Source organism: Kogia breviceps, chromosome 4, assembly GCF_026419965.1.
Source record: "Kogia breviceps isolate mKogBre1 chromosome 4, mKogBre1 haplotype 1, whole genome shotgun sequence".
Classification (NCBI taxonomy): Eukaryota; Metazoa; Chordata; class Mammalia; order Artiodactyla; family Physeteridae; genus Kogia; species Kogia breviceps.
The window spans coordinates 137,511,270-137,533,268 of record NC_081313.1 but is presented as its reverse complement, the minus strand read 5'-3'; the positions used below and the strand labels follow the sequence as shown (position 1 = coordinate 137,533,268).

Here is a 21,999-nt window from a genome sequence, read left to right as displayed (position 1 = left end):
GTTTCTGTAACACGATAGCATTACTAGAAATTCTGGAAGGAAGAAAATAAGAGCTTTCTAGTACTATTAAATGAGAGTAAACTTTAATAGGACAACCAAACAGCTAAAATAAAACAATTTTAATTTTTGACCAAGACAGCTATAATGAAATCCAATCCAATTTTCTTAAGAAAGAAAGCTTCCATCCTACAAATTATTTTTCATACATGAGATATTGTTAAGAATTTATTTTTGTCGTATGTTTTCACTCTTTTTTTCCTTTGTCCTTTGCCCTCTGATGCCCCAGGAAAGACAGGGACTCTACTCTGAAGTTAATTTTCACAATCTCATTTCAGACAATTAAATCTCAAGACCTTTATGGCAATATTACTCAAGGAGCAATAAACCTTTGGGAGGGAGTCATGGAGTGGGAATCCTACACTTCCTCATTTGACTTTCTTCTCTTGAAAATATCCTTTGTGATTGACCAAGTGCACTTTTTATCTCCTTCATTCCTGGATAAATCAATTTTGCATTGTCCTTAGAGCTCCATATTAAATCAAGAAAGTTTAAATCCTAATCATACCTTGTGACCTAGAGCTTCCTACCTATATAGATTTTACAGATATTACAGATGTAGGCCATGGGTAGACTATGGGTGAAGGATGAAATATATGAAAAGCTGCATATAGTAGAATAGCATCATGCATGAATTTTATATAGCCATGTTCAATTATATGCCACAGAGGGAGAGAGACAGGGTTGGGAGAGGAGGGTGTGAGAAGAGGGAAATGACCAAATGTTCTATATTCTTCCCCCTGTTCAAATGAGACCTTGTCCTTCGTAGTCCCATGTATACAGCCAGAATTCAGATAGAAATAAAACAAGCCAATTCTGAACTTTTATATTTCTAAGAGTCCAGCTCCTGGCTTTAAGGGACAATTAAGAAAAAAATTTCGGAGTTAACTTAAACTGTGTATGTGTATATTTTATATTTTCCCTTTATCTGCTCTCTTCCCTACCCTACTTAAGATGCTGAAATTCATAGGATTACCTAACTTTAGAACTGAAAGAAACCACGGAGATTATTTAGCTTAACCATCCTTATTTACTGTTAGGAAAATCAAGACCCAAAGAGAGGAAATGAATTAAGTTTACTGAATTTGAGAAGGGCAGATAAAATTTTGGTCCCTTTAATTCTAATGTAGTATCTTTTCCACTGTGTTTAGAAATCAGATAACTATGCTTGTTAGAATTTTGCATAAAGGGAGATTAAGTGGACTTTGAGTGGCTGGGTGTAGGGGTGGCAGCAGAGACAGTAGTGAGGAATGTTTTATGAATAAAACACAAGTGTTTAGAATATAGACCCTTTTCTTTATTTTTACAGTAATAGTCTCAAAGGAAAGAAGGCTATAATGTAATTTTTAGGCTATGAGCTTATGCAGAATTGTTCAGAATAGACAATTTTGATTAATATGAATTCTGATTAATTATATCCTGATTCATCAAGAGTTTATTATTTTTGAGAAAAATTAGCCTTGAAGTAAGCCCATTCTCTCTTCTTTCAAATGCTTCCGTATGCTTGGAAAGATTCTCACTTTGGAAACATGTGACCATCCCTGGGAATCATCAGAGTAAAACATGATTAACAGCAGCAAAGAAAAGGTGTTAACTTTTCCCAAAGAAGTTCTCTTGAGGGGCGAATATACAGTTCTTGGTTCTCTAGCAAATGACCAATTTGTAAGAAGGGTCAATGACCATTAGGCTTGGAGGTATAACTTTTCACCTGGACTGTATATTACTTTGGATGAATTTCCATGGAGATGGTGTGGTTTGCATTGAGGTCAGTGCAGTGTTTACTAGAGGAAACAACAAGGAAGAAATGAGATCTTTGTTTTCCACATCCCAGAAGCACATAACCTTACATGAGTCAGTCACCTTGTCTGTGTTTCACTTCCTCCACCCAAAATGAGTGTAATAAAAACTGCTTAGCAGATGATGATGATGATGGTAGGTAAATTTTAGCTACCCTTATTATGTGCTAGGTACTGTGCTAAACACTTTATATGTACTGTCTTATTTAAAATTCACAACAGATGTACAAAATAGCTACTACTATGATACTCATTTTACAGATAAGGAAACTAAGACTAAGAAAATTTGTATAGTTTTCCCCCCGATCATACCACTGGTAAGTGGAAGAAACAGATTTGAATCTGTGTTCCCGACCACTATTTTATACACAAAAGCATTTTGAGAATAGACATATACAGAAATATGGGGAATTTTTTCTTGGTTGCATTCTTAAATACTCTTGTAAAAATCAAAGCAGTGGCAAGAAAGAGTACTTGATTAACCAGATCCCTTTTTTTAGAAGCAAACTGGGAATAATGCTTTAATTCCTCCCCCAGTTATCTTTTCCCACTGAGCAAATATGGCTTGTACAACACATCAAAGTTCATGAATGTTCCATGTTATATTTGTCAAATAATGTAATGACATTTAGGAGTAGGTAGAGTGTAGCAGAGGTGTTTTGGCCCCCAAATAATTGAAAGTCTTTTGTATTGGTATTGATTTTTTTAAAGTCAAAGTTCCAACAGTTCCCTGGTTCTAACATTAATTATAGCATTTTTCTGCAGTTGAACTGAAATGCTATGTGAGATAAGGTCATTCTGCACATTTTACATTGTTGAGCTGTATTTAAAGCAGAGTCTCCAGTATCTTAGCTGCAACTTGAGAATAAATTGTATGTTACTGGGTGTTCACCCACAGTGCTGTGACCAGGAAGCAATATGTTTGTCAGAAGGGGTCAGTGTTACTACCTGTAGGATCCTCTCTAGGAAATCACCCACCTACCTTTTAACAGGTCAGTGCTTCAAGTGTGTCCTTAGACAATACTTCCCAAAATGTAATGTGTATGTCAGTCACTGGAAAGCCAGTGAAAATGCAGATGCTAATTCAGTAGGTCTGGGGTGGAGCCAGGTGATGGTGATACTGCTGGTCTACCTAACATATTTTGAGGATGGAGACAGTAAAGGATACTTCTGTATCCTAGTGGAAGGAATTGATGCAGCATGTCAACTTAGGAAAATATTGGGCGGCAACTTGCTACAATTAGTTGTGGTAACTTTCATAGGAACATTGTGAAATTGGGAAAATTTATGTCTAGACATTTCCTTAAATACAAACATACACGACGTTGCCATCTTTCCTTCTGTAACTCTTATTCCCTGAGTCATGAAGTATTCAAGCTATTTTCCCCCAGAGGCCTCCATGAGCATCTCTTCACCTTTCCCATTTGGCCCATATCTCTAAGACTTCTCCCTCTTCTTTCTCTCTATAACCCACATCAAAATTTAACTGTGACCTGCCCCATACTCTCACAACCTTACCCTCAAGCTGGCACCAATATAATCAGTTCAAAGCCTTGATCCAAAAGCAAACAATTCAGAGAAGTTGGATGGAGAGGGATTTTGGAGAGAGGACATTCCTGGGATTCTTGAGATGATGGCACTCAGATACTGGTTACTGTTTGCAGTGATGAGACTGGCTGAGCCCTAGCACTTTCTACAGCAGGTGGTCGGTCCCTTGTACTTGCCCCTCTAGATGCTCAGGCTTCCATGCTAAGCGACATTTTCTTTTTGTTCAGAAGCTCTTAGTTTGTCTGTGTTTGTAAAGAAAAAGAAAGTAATATACTTACTCATTTCACTTTGGGACAATGTCTTTCCAATCTCTCATTTCAGTGCAGCCTCCTGAGCTTTTTGTGCAGCCAGCAATGTCCTACACAAGTTGTAGATAACACAGGAAGGCAGCTTAAATTATTTTTCAATATTTTCTGCATGTGAAAATGCCAAGTCATATATTTTAGTGAAGAGATACAACTAAAAAAATTCAGTGTTTCCTCAACTGGGTGGGGAACTAGAAGAGAGGACTAAATGACAAAGTCAGTCATTTCATCTAGACTCTTGGTAAAGACTCTAGGGAGAGAAAACATTCCAAGAAACAAATATATTTTACCCTTGTCCACAACTGCTTATTTTCAGAACACTTGACAAACACTAATTAAACTACCTACTAGCTTTAAGAATAATGAGGACCATAAGGCAGTTAGTTAGCCTGAGTGCTTTCATGGAAAAGCTTTTCTTTCACTTCTGGTGGTTCTGGAGTCATTTACCTAACTCTTCCCACAGTCACTTCAGGACGAGGCAAGGCAGAGAAAATGTATGGCAAATTAAGAGTTTGATTAAGAGTTAACCCTCCTGGGCCAGGCAGGACCTGCGTCTGGGATCTCACTAGCTCTGTGGTCTTACACGAAGAACTTCAGATGCTCTAAGATTTGGTTTCCTCTTATTTGGAAGAGGGGTTGCTGAGGAGTATAAATCTTATGATGTAGGCAGCGCTGATTTCCTTCCAGTCGGTGTGGTGCCCATGATACTTCTGGAGCACCATAAGAATATTTTAATTTCTTTTAAAATGAGAAGAAAAAATGAAATTTAAAGCCAAAGAAGACATTTTAATATGTAATATGTTTATGTTCATAACAATGCAGTCATCAAATATAATTTTGAATGCTTTTTATGAAAAAGGGGGCAACAAAGGCAAAAGTGCCTAGGACGCCACAAAGTCACAATGGGCCCTAGTGTATATAAACCACTTAGCACAGTGACACTGGGAAGCATGTTGGGAGTTGGCACAAGTTTTCTGCCTAGAGCCAGATAATAAACGTTTTAAGTTCTGCAGACCAAGGTGGTCTCTGTTTTTTTGTAACTACTCGAATCTGCTACTACGGTGTGAAAGCACTCATAGATAACATATGTACCAATGGGCATGACTATACTCCAGTAAAACTTTATTTACAACAGGCAGCGTGCTGGATTTGGTTCCTAGGCCTTAGTTTACTGATTCCTGACTTAAACTAATAATTATTGCTATTATTGAAATGAACTTTAATTTTATGCATTGACTTTTCCATAAACCATCCCTTAGAGAATGTGAAAAAGAGGGAGAAGAGATAAGTGATAGCCTTTGGGGTGTTCCAGATAGCCAAATAGAAGAACCCCTTAAAGTCTCGGTTATTCAGGATTCATCTCATGAGAACCAAGTCATCACATTTTTCTGCACTGTACAAAATAAGTCAAGCATGAGATAACAGAATGCTGTGGTCACACCTCGATGTTCTCAGAGACCACCTTGTATGGGAAAATGAAACACTCATAAAACAAACAATCTCTATTGAGGATCAACATGTATACTTATACAAATCCATAAACAGAAATTGCACATGGCAATGTACCTAGTTATGCTCTTCAACTCTCCATTGAAATTTGCAGCTGTAGAAGGTCTCTCCCTGTGATTCCCGGGCCCAATCAGGCAGTTGCCTAAAGACAGATGATATTTAATAATTATGTAGGGGGAGCAAAAAGATCTTCCCGAAGACTAAGCCTCTGCTCAGTACAAAGAACTGTGAGCCCCTGAAGATGTGGGCATGACCCCATGCATTGAAGATCTGTACGTGACTGGAGAGGAAAGCCCTCTTCAGTCTCCTGAAGCCAGAACTTTAGTTCTCATTAGCTTTGGCCTAGGAAACAAATAGCTAAATTGGTTGGCTCTGTATATAAAATAGTGGCTCCTAGAAGTAAGAGGAAAGAGAAAGACATAGCCTGTGGTGTTACAGAATGCAAGTTCCTATGCCCAACACACAATGAGGCCGAACAAACTGAGTTTCGAGCAGAGAAAGGTTTATTGCAGGGCCATGCAAGGAGACGGGTGGCTTCTGCCCCCAAAACCCCGAAATCTCCAAAGGGTTTCAGCAAAGCACGTTTTAAGTCAAGGTGAAGGAGGGGTGTGGTTGGTTGCTGCAGACTTATTGGAATAGGAATCCTTTGTTCTTACAGCTGTCCACATAGGTTAGGTCATGATGTTCCTGTAAACCTCCAACAAGACAAGTGTTATTCTCTGTTCTGCAACTTTTTAATCTCTATATGAATGGACTGGTAAAGGTCAGAGCCCGAGAATAGGCTCTTCTGCATATTTCAGGCTATAGGCAACATTCTTTTACAGAAGGTGCAGAGCCAGCATGACTAAGCACAGGCAACAAAGCGCAAAGGTTAAAGCAAAAGGAACAGATCTAATATGAAATCAGATTTGTTCTTCCCTATTAGTAGGAGTAAATGTGGACTCAAATCCAGAGTCTGCTACTTATTTTCTCGATGGTGTTAGCAAGGTTGTTTTCATCTAAGTCTCAGTTTTTGTGATGATCAAAGTAGGGTTAAAAATACCTATTTAGAATTGTGTTCGCTGCTGCCTCCGCCGCGCCGCTGTCGCTCTCCGACGCCAGGGCCGCCTCTAGCTCGCTGAGCTCCAGCAGAAGGAGAAGGGGGGTAAGGAGGTCTCTATACCATGGCTCGTACAAAGCAGACTGCCCGCAAATCGACCGGTGGTAAAGCACCGAGGAAGCAACTGGTTACAAAAGCCGCTCGCAAGAGTGCGCCCTCTACTGGAAGGGTGAAGAAACCTCATCGTTACAGGCCTGGTACCGTGGCACTCCGTGAAATTAGGCGTTAGCAGAAGTCCACTGCACTTCTGATTCGCAAACTTCCCTTCCAGCGTCTGTTGCGGGAAATTGCTCAGGACTTCAAAACAGATCTGCGCTTCCAGACTGCAGCTATTGGTGCTTTGCAGGAGGCAAGTGAGGCCTATCTGGTTGGCCTTTTTGGAGACACCAACCTGTGTGCTGTCCATGCCAAACGTGTAACGATTATGCCCAAAGACATCCAACTAGCACGCCGCATACGTGGAGAATGTGCTTAAGAATCCACTATGATGGGAAACATTTCATTCTTTAAAAAAAAAAAAATTTCCCTTCCTGTTATTGGTAGTTCTGAACGTTAGATTTGCACCCCCACCCCCGCCCGTGGGGTCAAAAGGTACCTAAGTATATGATTGCAGGTGGAAAAATGGGGGACAGAAATCAGGTATTGGCAGTTTTTCCATTTTCATTTGTGTGTGAATTTTTAATATAAATGCGGGGACATAAAGCATTAATGCAAGTCAAAATGTTTCAGTGAACAAGTTTCAGCAGTTCAACTTTATAACAATTATAAATAAACCTGTTAAATTTTTCTGGAAAAAAATGCCTATTTATACACTGTGCATGGCAACTGAGAGGATTAACTGAGATTTTACATATAAAGACCCTATATCATTGACAGACATGAAATAGGTGCTCAATGAATGGTTACATTTTAATTCCTGTTAGAAGTAGGAATAGTCACTCCTGGGAATAATGGCAGCAGAGAAGGGAGGGCCTAGAAAGCATAGGCACTAAAACTTTGAGATCTAGAATTTAAAACTTCCCTCTGTTCAATCGTTAGCTGTATTATATTGCACATTTTTCTGATCTTGAGTTTCCTCATCTGAAAAATGGGCATAAATACAATATACTTCCTAAGGCTGCTGGGAATATTAAATATGGTAATGCTTATGAAGCGTGGCATACTGCCTAGCATAGGGCAAAATGCTGGCATATTGTAGAGGTTTATCCCCTTCCTCCTTATCACCATCATTATTGCTTAGTATGAGGCATGTGTTTTGGGGGTCCTCTTAGACATATGGTGACCTATAAGACCACATGAATCTTCTTAAAACTGTGTGTACCAGAGCTTTTTTCTTCGTTTTTATTTTTTGTCCATATGTGCATTTTTCTGGAGTAAAGGTTCATAGCTTTTATTCTCTTCTCAGAGGGATCCACAACCAAATGGCTTTACAAGCCACGTCGTTAGACAAACAGTCCACATATGCTTTGAGGACATCTTTTGTAGCCTGAATTATAATTGCTTATGATGATAATCCAAGTTATCAAGAACTTATCCCCTTAAATTAGTGTACCATATTTAAGGAGATAGCCAAAGCTGTATGGCAATGTATTTTAGTGAGATTTCCAGATACTGAAGAATTGATTTTTACATGAAAGGATGAAATTAAAGATGTGAGTTTCAATACTTGGGAAAATCAATATATGTGAATTGACATATTCCTTAATGATTCTGGGTAGTGATCACCCAGTTATGGTAAAAAAGAGAACATGCAGTAGCTAATATGTATTTACCATTTTGCAGGTAATCTTCTGAAGAGTAGCTTATGTGTATTATGCCATTTAGTCCTCTCCATAACCCCAGGATAATTCATAATTATACCTGGTTTCTTAATTGGTTCAGTCCTTTCACAGGTTGGTATCAAGTGACACCTAGACATCCTTTTGGTGGGGACTGAAAGCAGCTGCAAAAACAGAAATGATTCTAATAGCTATTGCTAGTAATGAGCACTTGACTCACTTGCTTTAAGGAGAGATGCTGTGAGTGCCAGCTCTGTAGAAAAACAAATTCAGAGAAGTACGGACATGGCAGTTCAAGCAAAGGTCTCTAATGCCGCTAGTTCTGGAGTCTCCCAAGTTCATATTGTTTTAGTAAATTCAGAAAGTATGCTGGTTATAAAGAGAGTCATATTTTCTGAAGTAATCAGCTTTTACCAGGGAGTTACCTATAAATTACATACAGTACTTCCAAGCCAGGCTAGGGAGCTGAGAGCCTGTGGAAAAGAAATTGGTGTTTATGGGGAAATAACCTCTTGCTGGATGTGAACAAGCTCTCTCCAAATTCAAATTCATTTATTTCTTGAGCACCTTGTAAGAAAGAGAAAATACGAAAATACTTGTATGCTCACCATGAACTTCTCAGCTCACTTCTGGGATATTATTTGAAAAGAATATTAAAAGAGATTTATTCCACAGGCTATGTCTCTAATTAACTGAATGATTACCATACAACTCATAAAGTGACTGATGTTTTGAAGTTTTTTCCTATCATTTCTTTTACTCTGAATTTTCTCAAAAAGACATTTTTGCCAAGTTACAAATTTTTATCATATCAAAGCATTTGAACATGAACCAACATAGAGAATCTCAAAACAATCATAAGGATTAATTTGATTCAAATTGTGTTCATCTGTAGCAATGTTAAATGTTGCATTAGAGTTTTTTACTCTAGTGTAAGAAGCAACAGTTTACCTTACTTAAGGAAATGTTTGAAGGATATTGGGTAAATTACTAAATTAAAAGAAAAGCTTAACAACTTAAGTCTACAGAAATGCAGGAGCTAGATTACTTCTGCAGAGCTCAGTAAAAAAAATCCTAAACCTTATTTTCTGGACACTGAATCTGAAGAGCTCAGCTCTTCAAATTTAAATTCCTCAAAGAGGGAATTAATTGGGTGATATTAAGTGGGTGACTTCTTGCCCATTGTTAAGGTATGAGTATGAGTATGATAGACAAACACAGTAGGACCTGCATGGGATGAAAGAGAGACTATTCTTTAGAAGAGAGAGATTTTAAAAGACATAATTAAATGAGATATACCATATTCATGGACTGGAAAAATCAATATTATTGTAATGCCATTTCTCCATTTCTCCTCAAGTTGATCTGTGGTTTTAATGCAATCACAATCAAAATGACAGAGGCTTTTTTTGTGTTTGTTTATAGAAACTGACACATTTTTGGAATTTATATGAAAATGCATAGGAGTAAGAATAGCCAAGACAATCTTGAAAAAGAAAAAAGTTGAAGAGCTCATATAACCTAATTTAAAATAAAACTACAGAATCAAGACAGTATAATGTTAGCAAAACAATTGACAAATTGAATGATAGTACAGAATAGAAAATCCAAAAATTGACTCAATCGTGTATAGTCAACACATAAACAGTCAATTGATTTTTGACAAGGGTGTCAAGGCAATTTGATTGCAGAAAAGAAAGTTTTTTCTACAAATGGTACTGAAAAAACAAACTTATTTCTTTTTAAAAAGGAAACTTCAGTTCCTACCTTGTAGTACACACAAAATTAATTTGAAATGGATCATAGACTAAAAATTAAAAGCTAAAACTGTTAAACTTCTAGAAGAAAACATACAAGATTATCTTCATGAGTTTGGGATAGGTAAAGATTTCTTAGGACATAAAAAGTACCCAAAATACAAGGGTAAATGATTAACTGGACTTCATCAAAATAAAAACTTCCACCTATCAGAAGACACCATTAGAAAAATGAAAGAGCAAGTGTGAGACTTAGATAAAATATTTTCAATACATTTATTTTAGAAAGGGTTTATATCAATAATAAATAAAGAATGGCTACAGTTAACAATAAAAGACAACTCAATAAAAAATAGATAAAAGACTTAAATGTTGCACAAAAGAAAGCTTATGAATAGCCAATAAACACATGGAAAGGTCCTTAACATCATTAGTCACTAGGGATATCCAAATTAGAACACCAATGAGATAGTATTCCACACATCCTAGATGGCTAAAATTAGAAGATTGATTACACCATTTGTTAAGGGTATGCAGTAAGTAGAACTATCACATGGTGCTGAGAATGTAAATATCACAACCACATAGCAGAATTGTTTTGTATTTTCCTATAAAGTTAAATATATACGTACTCTATACCCAGAAATTCTGCTTCTAAGTAGCTAAGAGAAATTAAAATACATGTTCACAAGGTGCTTTTAAAATAATATTTATAACAGCTTTTTCATAATAGCTGAAAAGCAGAAATAATCAAATATCAACAAAAGAATGGATTTATTGATGTATATCTGTATATTCAGTAATTAAAAATATATATATACTGAACTTCTAACAAACATAGCAATGCAGATGACTCTAAAAAAAATATTAAGTTGGGTGAAAGAAACCAGACACAAAATAGTATATAATGGATGATTCCATTTATAAGAATTTTAAAAACAGGCAAAACTAATCTATGTGATAGAAATCAGAACATTGTTTGTAGGATGTAGGAAATGACGGAAAGTTAAACCTGGGGACTTTGGGAGTGAGAGTTTTCACTGAGATGGTAGCTTCATGAGTCTGTATGTTTGTCAAAATGGGTTAAATTACAAATTTATAATCTCTGCATTTGGCTGTATATAAGTGTTCTTATAATAAAAAAAGAAAATAAAATGGATGGTGGGATTCAAATAAAGTCCTCTAATAACATGAACTTCGCTTAATTAGTGCCTAAATTGGATAATTCCAACTAGGAAGACCCAACTAAGATCTCATTGAAGATTTGAGTGACTGTTTCTGCCATTTCCTCCCCTTATCAGAAACTTTGCAGCACTTATTAGCACCTTTACTTAAAGGGTTTTTTTTTAGTTTTTTACAGTTTTTTTTTCTGTCCAAATAATGGTAAATTCCTTGGGAGTATCACCTACATCGGTGCTTCTCAAACTTTAATATGCACAAGAATTACCCAGGGACTTTATTAAATTACAGATTTTCAGGCGTTATCTTGCAGATACTCATTAGAATTGGCCTTGAGCTGAGGAATCTGTTTTGGGTTTTGTGTGTGTGTGTGTGGTACGCGGGCCTCTCACTGCTGCGGCCTCTCCCGTTGCGGAGCACAGGCTCCGGATGCGCAGGCTCAGCGGCCATGGCTCACGGGCCCAGCCGCTCCGCGGCATATGGGATCCTCCCAGACTGGGGCACGAACCTGCGTCCCCTGCATCGGCAGGCGGACTCTCAACCACTGCGCCACCAGGGAAGCCCAGGAATCTGAATTTTTAAGTAGCATTCCAGGTGACGGTCTGCTGACCATCTTGTAAGAAACACTGATCTATATCACATTTGAACCATTTCTGTCATATCCACAAGGCTTTGAGTGCTATGTGCTAAGAAATAAGCTATTTAATAAATAAACTAGATGAGTGTGAATCTCTCGGACACCAGTTTTCAACTGTGGCTAGATATTTTTGGTTGCTTTTTGTATTAGAAACTTCATGCACATTCTAGGAACAACCCCAGATTTTTCCCAGCTCCTTCAGTTTTCAGATGTGAAAACTGAGGCCCAGAGAGCAACAGTGACTTTCCCAAGGTCTTTTAGCCAGCGAGAGCTACATGGAGGCTGGAACTCACATCTCCTGACTTCTAATCTAACTCAGTTCTCGCTATAACACCATGGTTTTGTCAAGATCAGAAAGTGCACTGGTTCTCACATGGGGGTCATTTTGTCCCCCAAGGGATATTTGGCAATGTCCAAATATATTTTTGGTCATCTCAATTAGGGGAGAGATGGGGGAGCGGTATGTGGTAGCTATTTAGTGGGTTGAGGCCAGGGATGCCGCCAGACACCCTACAGAGTACAGGACACAGCACAGCCCCTGCCACCAAGAACTGTCAGGCCCCAAATGTCCATAGTACCAGGTGGAAAAACTGTGTGCTAGTCACTGTGGAATTCAGTGGTCCCAGATAACTCTTCTTGGAAATGTTTCAGCCTCGTGCAAGCACCATGTGTCAGGATCTCCCTCAAACACTCTGGAGGCTGCCCTATGTGCTTTTGTGCTCATCCTGGCTCTAAACCTGAGGCCTGGCTGCAGACACTCCTTTTCTCTAGGCATCTTGAACGGACTCCGCGCTGCCGTGGCAGTGTGTGTCATTTCTTTGACACAGCATTTGCTAGCAGCCAGCCAGGGAGTCCTGAACATGGGCCACCCCAGCCCTGCCAGCAGCTCTCTGGTGAGGCGGGTGCTGCTCCAACTGGTCACAGAAAGAGCAGCCAGCTGGATTTGAAAGGAAACATTTAACTTGGGTCCTGATTGAAGCAGAAACCAGTTTCTGCTTCAAATTAGAGATGTGACCTCTCTAATTTGAGATGATTTTTAAAAGGAAAATTGGGGTAACGGGTAGGAAGGGAACCTCATAACTCAGGATATAAGGAAGGAGGGTTGCTCAATGTGTGCCCAGAGTCCATTTGGCCTAGTTTTGCTGTGCTGTTAGGGTAGCATTAACTTGATATACACACACTGGGTCTCAGGGTTTCAGTACTTCCAAACTGTTTGACCTCAGGACTTTACTAAACTGCTCCAAGTCTTAGTTTCCCTGACTACAAAATACTGATGATAATAGTGCTGATACTAGAGAGCTGTTATAAAGATGAAACAAGCTAATGCATGTAGAGAAAGACTGTAGTGTAGTGATTGGCATGCAGTAAGTGCTAAATGAATGATAGCTATTAGCTATGATTTTCCCACACCATTAACTTGCAAAATGTGCCAGGTTCCACCTGCCTCTGAGAATACAGCAAGCCCCCTTCTTCCTTTTTACACCAGTAATATATTGGGCACAGTTTCTCTGTGCCTTAATTACTGCAAGCTAGCCTCTCTAAACAGTATCCCCACCAGTTAACCATCCACAAACTCCCTTGTCCCCACAAATCAGCGTTTCAACTGCAGCCACTGTTGCCCCAGCTGTATTCCTTCTTGACTGAGCTGACTTCCCTGGCCCACAGCCCCATTCAGAGGTGTCCCTCCTGTGTCATGGCATGTCTTCAGCATGATGGTGGGGTATGAGCTCTCCCAAGGCTGGTGGTATCAGAAGAGGTCAGAGCACATCTGGGATCCACATGGAAGAGGAAGAAAAATCTCTTTGCTGCTCTGTGCCTTCTTTATTTTTTCTTATGGGCCACAAAGCAGCCCATATCTTATTTAGAAATCTGTTCTGACTAGTTCTGTCACCTTATTCCTCTAGCCCATCTCTCCAAAAGGACTTCAATCCATCCAAAAGATAGGAGGAGACAAGATACTCTATGACTCCCATTTTCTTCCAGTCCCTCCCCCAAGCCGACACTTTTAGCAAGTCCTGCTGTAACAAAGCAAACAGTCCCCAAAATAGCAGAGCTGCAAACAACTCCTGAAGGCCTCTGCAAGAGTGTATATTTCTTTGGCAGCTTCAGGCACCCGACTGAGTATGTCAGTTATGAGGAGGCCTGTTTGAATCCTAGAGGATTGGGTTGGGGGCATAGAAAGAGGAGCGATGAAGCACTTGGTGGAGGAAGTGGCCAAACATGAGAAAGGCAGAAAGAAGGAGAAAAGAAAGATGTGGAGAAGGGGTGGCTCATTTCTTGGAGTGGGATGCACTGGGGCTTGAAGGTGAAAATCCCCAGGGGTCTGAGTGAGAGTGAGAAAGCAGAGAGGCAATCCATTTGCTTCGTTGTGATTTGCCCTGCCGGAAGGCAGCAGTCAGCTGTGGCCTCTTCCTCATCACTAATGCCAGAGAAGGCTTGGCTAGCCCAGGTCTCCATGTGATTTATCAGCAAACCAGTCCAGGAACTGGATCACTTCCAAGTAGTCCCCTGTGTGGCTGGTTCTTGAACTTGCGGTTCAGGAAGACGGCACAGGATTTGCAGGGATATGCAGGTCTGCCTATCTGCTGGCACCTTCCAGTTACATTTCTGTGATTTGCATTTTAACACAGTAAAAATGGTTTTGAGTTAATCTTTGAAAAATTCATAAACTCCATACGATAATGAAAAGAAAGCATTCCAGATATGAACTAGGTGTGCATAGCCAAAGTGGAAGCAGAATAAAGGTGATAGAAGAGCTGAGAAAGGGAGTGATTAGAAGAGATAAACAATGCAGTAATCATTATTTCTTACCCCTAACATCCAGAAAAACTAAATTCTGGTGTAATCATTATACTCAAACATGGCCATAAGGGGAGTTAAAGTTTAAAACTTCTAAAGAGAGGCGGTTGGAATTAATTTTGAGATCAGGGCATAAAAGAACCATATCTTAAGCTGGAAAAAAAAAAAAGAAGAATGCCTTCAAGAAAATAGGGCATAGTGTAATGCTTCTGTGGCTAAATGTACGTGGGGGAATTGGAACGCAGTGAATAGGAAATCCCCGACTTCTTCAGCAGGATCGTTGTAGGGGAAAATTGTCACCCTAGAGAGGAACCCATCCTGGCAGCTTCATATAATGATGACTCTGGGAATCCCAATCAAGTACTGTCTGATAGGTAAACTAAATCCTTTTGTTTTAAAAATATACATCCAGACCAGTTGGTGTCACCAATCTAAGTAACAGCTTTGTCCCAAAATAGATCTTAGTACTGTGATCTCAGCAGGGATTTCTTTTTTTAGAGAAAGATATTTTATTGGCCTACAAGAAGGTTTTTTTGGAACTTCCAATATCCTTGAACTGCAAGCAACAGCAATTTTAGACATTGAGTGTTAATTCAGTGAACTTAAGAAGAAAAAAAAAAAAAGAAAGGAAACCCATACAATTGTCAGTGCTAAATGAGCTGAAAAGTAGTTTGAGAGAGTGTGTTGGACTCAATTCTTTCTATATTCTGTTTTTACTTTTAAGGAATCCTTCAGTACTGTTGAGCCCCATTGAGTAGAATGGAACCAACAGAATATGGCATTTGTTTAATATGTATATATTTTTGTGTTATACTATGGTGGAGCCAGTACATTCAACAAAGCAAGTGAGACTCATAAGATGCTATCAAACAGCAAGGTTATTCTCCCAAATGCAATAGAACCCATTAGAACCCACCCAGTATACCCAGTGTTTCCCCTGACCTTGGATGAATGTAGGGCAGGCCCCATGGCTTTTCTGGTCACTTTCAGACAATGAGTCATCTGGACAAATCAAGTCACTAAAACAATCTCATTTCAGTAATTCCAGGGAAAAGAGGGAAAAGGAGAGAAGAGTCTTCCTTGACCAGTACTATTTTTGTTGGTGCCAGTGTTCTCTGCACTTGGCCTGTGTTATGGGGACTTTATCTCAGGAGGACTTTGTAGGGATCTCTCACTGTTGCCTTGATACTGACAACTTCCAGGCTGATGGCCAGGATTTTCTAAATGTGTGTTTTTCGATTTTTGTATTTGTCTGTTTGGCATCCATTTATCACAGAACCAATGGTATTGACTATAGTTTCTTATTTTCTCTATTCTTGATGGTCTGGCATTTGGGGGCCTTACAGGCCCAGGAAGAGACTGTTCCCTCCCAAGGCTATTTGCAGACCCTTGAACAACACCAAAGTTAGGGGCACCAACCCCTGTACAGTTGAACATCTGCATGTAACTCTGGTTGGCCCTCCCTACCCATGGTTCTGCCTCTGCAGACTCAACAATGGTGACTCATGTAGTACTGTAGTATGTATTTATTGGGGAAAAAAAAGCCACATATAAGTGGACTGGTGCAGTTGCAGTTCAAACCCGTGTTGTTCCAGGATCAACTGTAATTTCTAATGGTAACAGCAACTTGCCTAGGAGCACAGCTTTCACATGCAATCCCAAGTCTATAGTCCCTACCACCTGCTTATCTGACTCTTACACACCAGTTCAGTATTTCCCCTGCCCGAAAGCATCCCAGAGTCAGGTATCAGACAAACTGAGGCCACCCCTATAACAAAGCTCCCTGGAATTATGCAAATAGCCAATCCTAAACTGTTTACTCTGCTTTACCTTGCCTTTCCTGGGGAAAACCCAATAAAGGCTCTGGCCTAGGCTACCCCCTCACTCCTGCTTTTTTCTCTGATCAAACCTGGTGCTTCTCCATGTTGCCCTGCATGGTGTGGCAGGCCCCCTTCTCTCAGGAAATAAAAGGAAAAATTTCTTCTTTCAGTGGCATTGGACTTTGGTGTCATCACTCAGTCACCTCCAAAGATTAAGCAACTATGCAGCAATTTGGTTACATATTTTAGAGCACATAGTATTTCACAATTTGAAAAGCTTTTTTTGGAAAATGGTTCTGATTACATAATACCTGGACTCAGGATTTCATAGGGCGCAGTTTAAAAATATTTAAGAGCAACCAAAAAATGTGAATATATAGACATAGACACTTCATCTAAATTTTCTTTTAATGAATGGAACTAATAGTAATGGAGGTAAAATGGGAAGTGAAAATTTACCTTTAAATCACATATTTTCCATGTCAAATGCTGCATAATGCAGTATTTCTCAAAGACTGTTCTCTGGAATAATCATTTCTGTAGACAGTTAACAGATAGTAGAGAAAAAATAGTATTTTAATCAAATGCTCTTGGAATCTCTGGATCAAACTGCCACCACCATCTAGAGAGTGTACAAAATAGTAAAAAATAGGAAAAAGGGGGAACTACAGGGAATACTGGGAGAGGCAGCATGGATCAGTGGAGACTTGAGACTGGAGTCTAGGGTTCAAGTGTAAATGTTGCCCTTTACTAGCTCTGTGAACTTTGAGTGTTGAATAGCAATTTTAATCCTCACCTCAACCATCAAGTGGAAATAACTGTTTCTATAGTAACAGCTATGACTACTCCATGGCATATCAGATTTCTTTATTTTTGTTATACATCTTTCTTTAATTTCTGAGTGGACCCTCACTGAGATTGATGAGCAATGTACGTATATCAGGAATATGAGTGGGCTCCCTTCCTCAAGCCAGGAGGTGGCTTCAGCCACAGGCCCTGAGGATGGTCACTAGTGATGTCAACCCTGTTCCAGCGAGGTCCTTATGAGATCAGGTAGCTGTGCAGGCAGCTCCGCTCCCTCACTGCTACTGTCAGCCACAGAAATTTTGTGGAAGCTCCCAAGACTACTGAGGTGAGCTTCAGTCCTAACAGGGATCTATGTAGCCATCCATTGGAAACCTGTCCCCTGAGGTGTCTGTATTCAAGCCATTCACAGGAACTGCAGTCTTCCAACCACCTTCCGCATCTTGCTCAGTCGCTCTCCATCTGCCAACCTTGGGAGCAAAGAGCTGCCACCTGTTAATCCTTTCTGGTAATCCAGCCAGCTCCTCAATGATCTTTAGCCTGAGAGTCAAATCCCCCCCACTCAAGTGTTTTATTCGATCTTCTCAGTGTGGAGAGAGAGAGAAAAAAAAAAATTAAATAATATAATTTTACATTAAAAAAATAAATTTAAAGATTCTTCTTAAAAAATGCATGATGGAGCTAAGCAGCTATGTCCCTGTCAGGGTCTGCACTCTCTCCAGGCCTCCACCTGTGGGTCCATTTCATTCATTAAATTCACCCACCCAGCCTCTTTGGGCATTTGATTTGGGGACCCCTGCCTTTGACTTTAAGGCACTAAGACCTGAGGAGGATGCACTCCTTTTGCTTACGTCCATTGTAGTATCTTACTCAAGATCACAACTCCAAGAACCCCTACAGCTCCCTTTTCACCCCAACACAATGGCGTAAAAATAGACAAGACAGAAAAGGCACTCAGAAACAGTCAGCCCTGGCTTTTCCAAAAGTGTTGGCATGGCTTCACTCCTCCTCTTCCTTTGTCTAATTGTGTTCTTCTAGAGAAGGTGGAAGGCACAGTTCATGCAAACCACCCACTCGTGGGTCACTGACTGATATTATATTAAGTGCCAGAATCTGGTCTCTTGGTTTTCCCAATGCTCTCCATGAAGTAGTAACCTACTCTGACCCAAATATATGAAGTTGCTATAACTTTAATCCAAAGCAGACACCACCAGCTGCTGTTTTGATGAGTGTAGTGGCCTAGCAGAAGCCGCTGTGGGTGGAAGGGCCAGCCTTCCAGCTATCTTGCCTGATACTTCTTCTCTACCCCCATTGGGATGGCTGAAGCAACAGCAAGACAAGCTGCTAACACAAATACTCTTGGCAGTCAGTAGGGAAGCACCATAAGAGTGCTTTCAACTGTACACAACAGTCTGCCGGAATTAGAGAGAATGTACTTGACTGATAGGTAATAGAAAAATCCAGAGAAAGTATGGCTTTGATTAAAATTTTGATTCCATTCTTCTGGGATTCCCTGTTTTGTGGTTCTCTTTAGTTGGCGTCTCCTCAAATGGTTTCACCCATGATAGCAAAATGGAAGCAGCTGCTCCAGGCATCACATTTGCATACCACACATTTACAGCATAAAAGAGCTTCTCTCCCCTCCCCCCACTTTGTTTAAAAACCCTAGGCTTCACTCTGATTGGACTAACTTATTTCTCAAGCCCAATATGAGCCAATCACTGTGCAAGGGGAATCAGAAGACCCTGACCAGTTTGAGTCAGTCAGAATCTTTCCTTGGAACTGAGAGAGGAATCAGTTCTACCTAAACTGCACGGCTTCTACCAGGTAAGGTAGGTGGATCATTACCATAACTTATTTAATAGCGTATTTAGTTAACTAGATTGGAGGGGAGAGAGAACGAAATCAACATTTTCTGAAACTGTACTCTCTCCCAGGAATAATGCTGGGTGCTTTACTCTCCTCGCAATTTCCACTGCTGAAAATCAGTTGTGCTTTTTAGGAAATTCCGAAAGCTAAATCTGAGAAGGTTAAGGAATTTGCTCAAGGTTTAAGAGGCCCATTAGGTATTAACACTCAGATTTTATTGCTTTGAAAGGCCATACCTACAGAACACTATGTATGTAAAATGTCACAATATTCCCTGAGAATTGGTTGAGAGGAATACTATCAAGTAATAGAAAGATAGCTTTAGGAGCTAATTCCAGCCCTTCCACTAATAGTGTTATATGAGCCTGGTTTTGAACATACCTCTAAACCTCTTTCAGCATTGGTTTTGTCATTTGACAAATCGAATACATCATAATAGAATGGATTCCATAATGCTGGGGAGAAGATTAGGATAATGGATATAGTATTGAAGTAAAGGGAAGATTCATAACAAAAATAAGTATTTTTCTCTCACCTAGAATATTGGTGTTTGAAATTTCACCGTGAGGCCTTTATTCTTATAGCCTAAAGTTTCATCCACTTAAAAAAAATGTACACACTCTTAAATTCTGATGCATTAAGCTAAAGCCTCAATCTTTAAAACTATAAGGACTGGCCAGTAACAGATAAAGAGAGACAGAGATAGACTGTTAGTGGTCAGGGGATTGTGATGATCTGAGCCTGGAGCCTCTGACCATGTGAAAAGGAAAATGGCTACTCAGCTTTAGCCAATTGTAATCATTTAGGAATTTGAGCCTTTTTGCTAAATCTTACGAGAAACCCACAATTTGAATGGCTTGAGTTTTGTTTTGTTTTATGGTTTATTTGAAACACTACCTGCATCCAGAAAACTACATCTGCTGTCACCTAGTTTGAAACTTCAGCTATTATGTCTCTCTTGATCTACATGAGCCTGGGGTTTTCTTATCTACATCTGTCAAAAGAGGGAGATAATAACAGTACCTTCCCTCACGGGAATTTAGAGAAGAAGAAGAATGGAAATGTTTCTACAGTGAAGTTCAGATCCCTTCCAAAGGCAAGTTATTAAAAAAGTCTGCTGAAGAGGTGTATTTCCTAAAAGTACCTGGGGGGAAGTGGCAAACCTGGGTGCAGAAACCAGGGTGAGGATCCAATTTCAGCTTTCTCTAATCCCCTTGGTCTCTACTAGCAAGTCTGTGAAGAGGTCCTATGCTTCCTTTTGCCTCCTTAATTCCAACTTATCCCACATACCACCTGCTTGGACCCCCTGCTGGGACCACTGTGCCTGGTGACTAGGAGCCACACAGCCCCCAGAGCAGGTCATCTGGTCCCAGGCCCCTGAAGGTAGAAACTTCCTCCTTTCCCACTGCCATGCCTAGCTGTCTGACTATTGAGGTTTTAATGAGATGCTGAATTGGGGAAATCTTGGCTGCTGTGCTGCCTGAAATATCAGTCTCTGAGCCAAGACCCAATCCAAGGGATGGAAGTATTAGATTCCAATACTGTGTGAGGTGAAAGAGATTGCGCAGGTCACCGCAGCCCGAATGATCACAGTGACTGGGGTTCTTGTTGGAAGTTTTCAGAAATTAAAATACTGAAAGAAATGCCAAAGGTAGAAAAGGCTTAAATCTGCACTTGTGTGATACAGTAAATATGATAACCATGGGCCACATGTAAAGCTATGGAGGGTTTGAAGCGTAGCTTATCTACATCAAGATGTGCTGTAAACATAAAATATACACCAGATTTTGAAGTCTTAGCACCAAAAAAAAAAAAAAGGTTACATGATGAAATGACAGTATTTCAGATATAGTTGATTAAATAAAATATTCTTAAATTTAATATCCCATGTTTCTTTTCAATTTGTAATGTGGCTATTCAAAAATTCCAGATTACATATATGACTTAGACCTGTCTATACAGAGAAATTATTTCAAATGTACTTTTAAATCATGCCACTTCCACTATGCAGACTCTCTTGTAATTAAGAATAATGTGCTCAATGATACCTAAATAAATTAATTAAAAGAATATTCTAAAAAAATGTCCTCAATACTTTCTTATGTAATCTTTATAATATACATTACTGTAAGCATCATAAAATTTTATGCAGATATGTATGGCGTCCTATATAAATGCTGTGTATTCCATATTTTATGGGCAATTTAAGAGATTTTTCAAGGGTATTTTTACTTTTTGGACTTAATTTCTCTTTATGCATTGACTTTACAAATTAACTTCACTCTTGTCCATTTGAAAGAGCACTGTGCTAGGTATCAAGAGACTGTGCTAGAAAGTCTATGAATAATATTTTTAAAATAATGTTTCCTGACCCTACAGGCCCACCTTCCAAAAGCAAGCTCTTGAGCTGTTTTATCCAGTGTTGGGGATGAATTTGAAGTGAGACATACACACACTTTCATACATGGCCTCCTCAGGGCCAAAAGCACATGTCACAATGCAGCTACCCTGCATTAATCTCTATTATCATCAACACAAATCATTTTTTCTAAAACACATGACCTGTATATTACATTACTTAATTATTCTTACATGAAGAATCATGCAGCAACTTTCTTATGTGATTGTGTGCCCCTCACCAAAGGAAGAAAAAAGGATGTCTCGTAACTAATTCTAGCCTTCCCTTTTTTCAGAAGATGACAATGATGATACCTAATAGCATTTCCCTTTTTGCTGTGGCTGCCAGGAAACTTGGAGGAAAATCTAGTCCTCAGTTATAGTAAACTCTCTTGTTAAATTTAATGTAAAATCACCTTCTGCTAAAAGGATTTGGACCTCTCTTTTGACCTTCATATTAACTGTCATGTCTCAGGGCCTCCATGATGTTCAGACTCCCTGCTTTGCCTAATGCTGTTTATATCCCACCTACAAATGTATTTTGTAGGTGAGGTATAACCTACAGGTAGAAAAAAACCTAGAAAGATGAAATAATTTTCATTTTGTATGCCATCACCTCCATTAAGGCCTGGAGCAGAGGGTTGA

At 39.5% G+C, this 21,999-nt stretch overlaps 1 protein-coding gene and 1 pseudogene across 2 annotated transcripts in view; both read left to right on the top strand.

The window, feature by feature from the left end:
- The window catches only part of SGCD (sarcoglycan delta), a 1,028,538-nt gene that overhangs the window by 745,830 nt on the left and 260,709 nt on the right, over positions 1–21,999 (top strand). The gene's annotated exons all lie outside the window — the stretch shown is intronic.
- LOC131756139 (histone H3.3A-like) lies at positions 6,365–6,829 on the top strand (annotated as a pseudogene).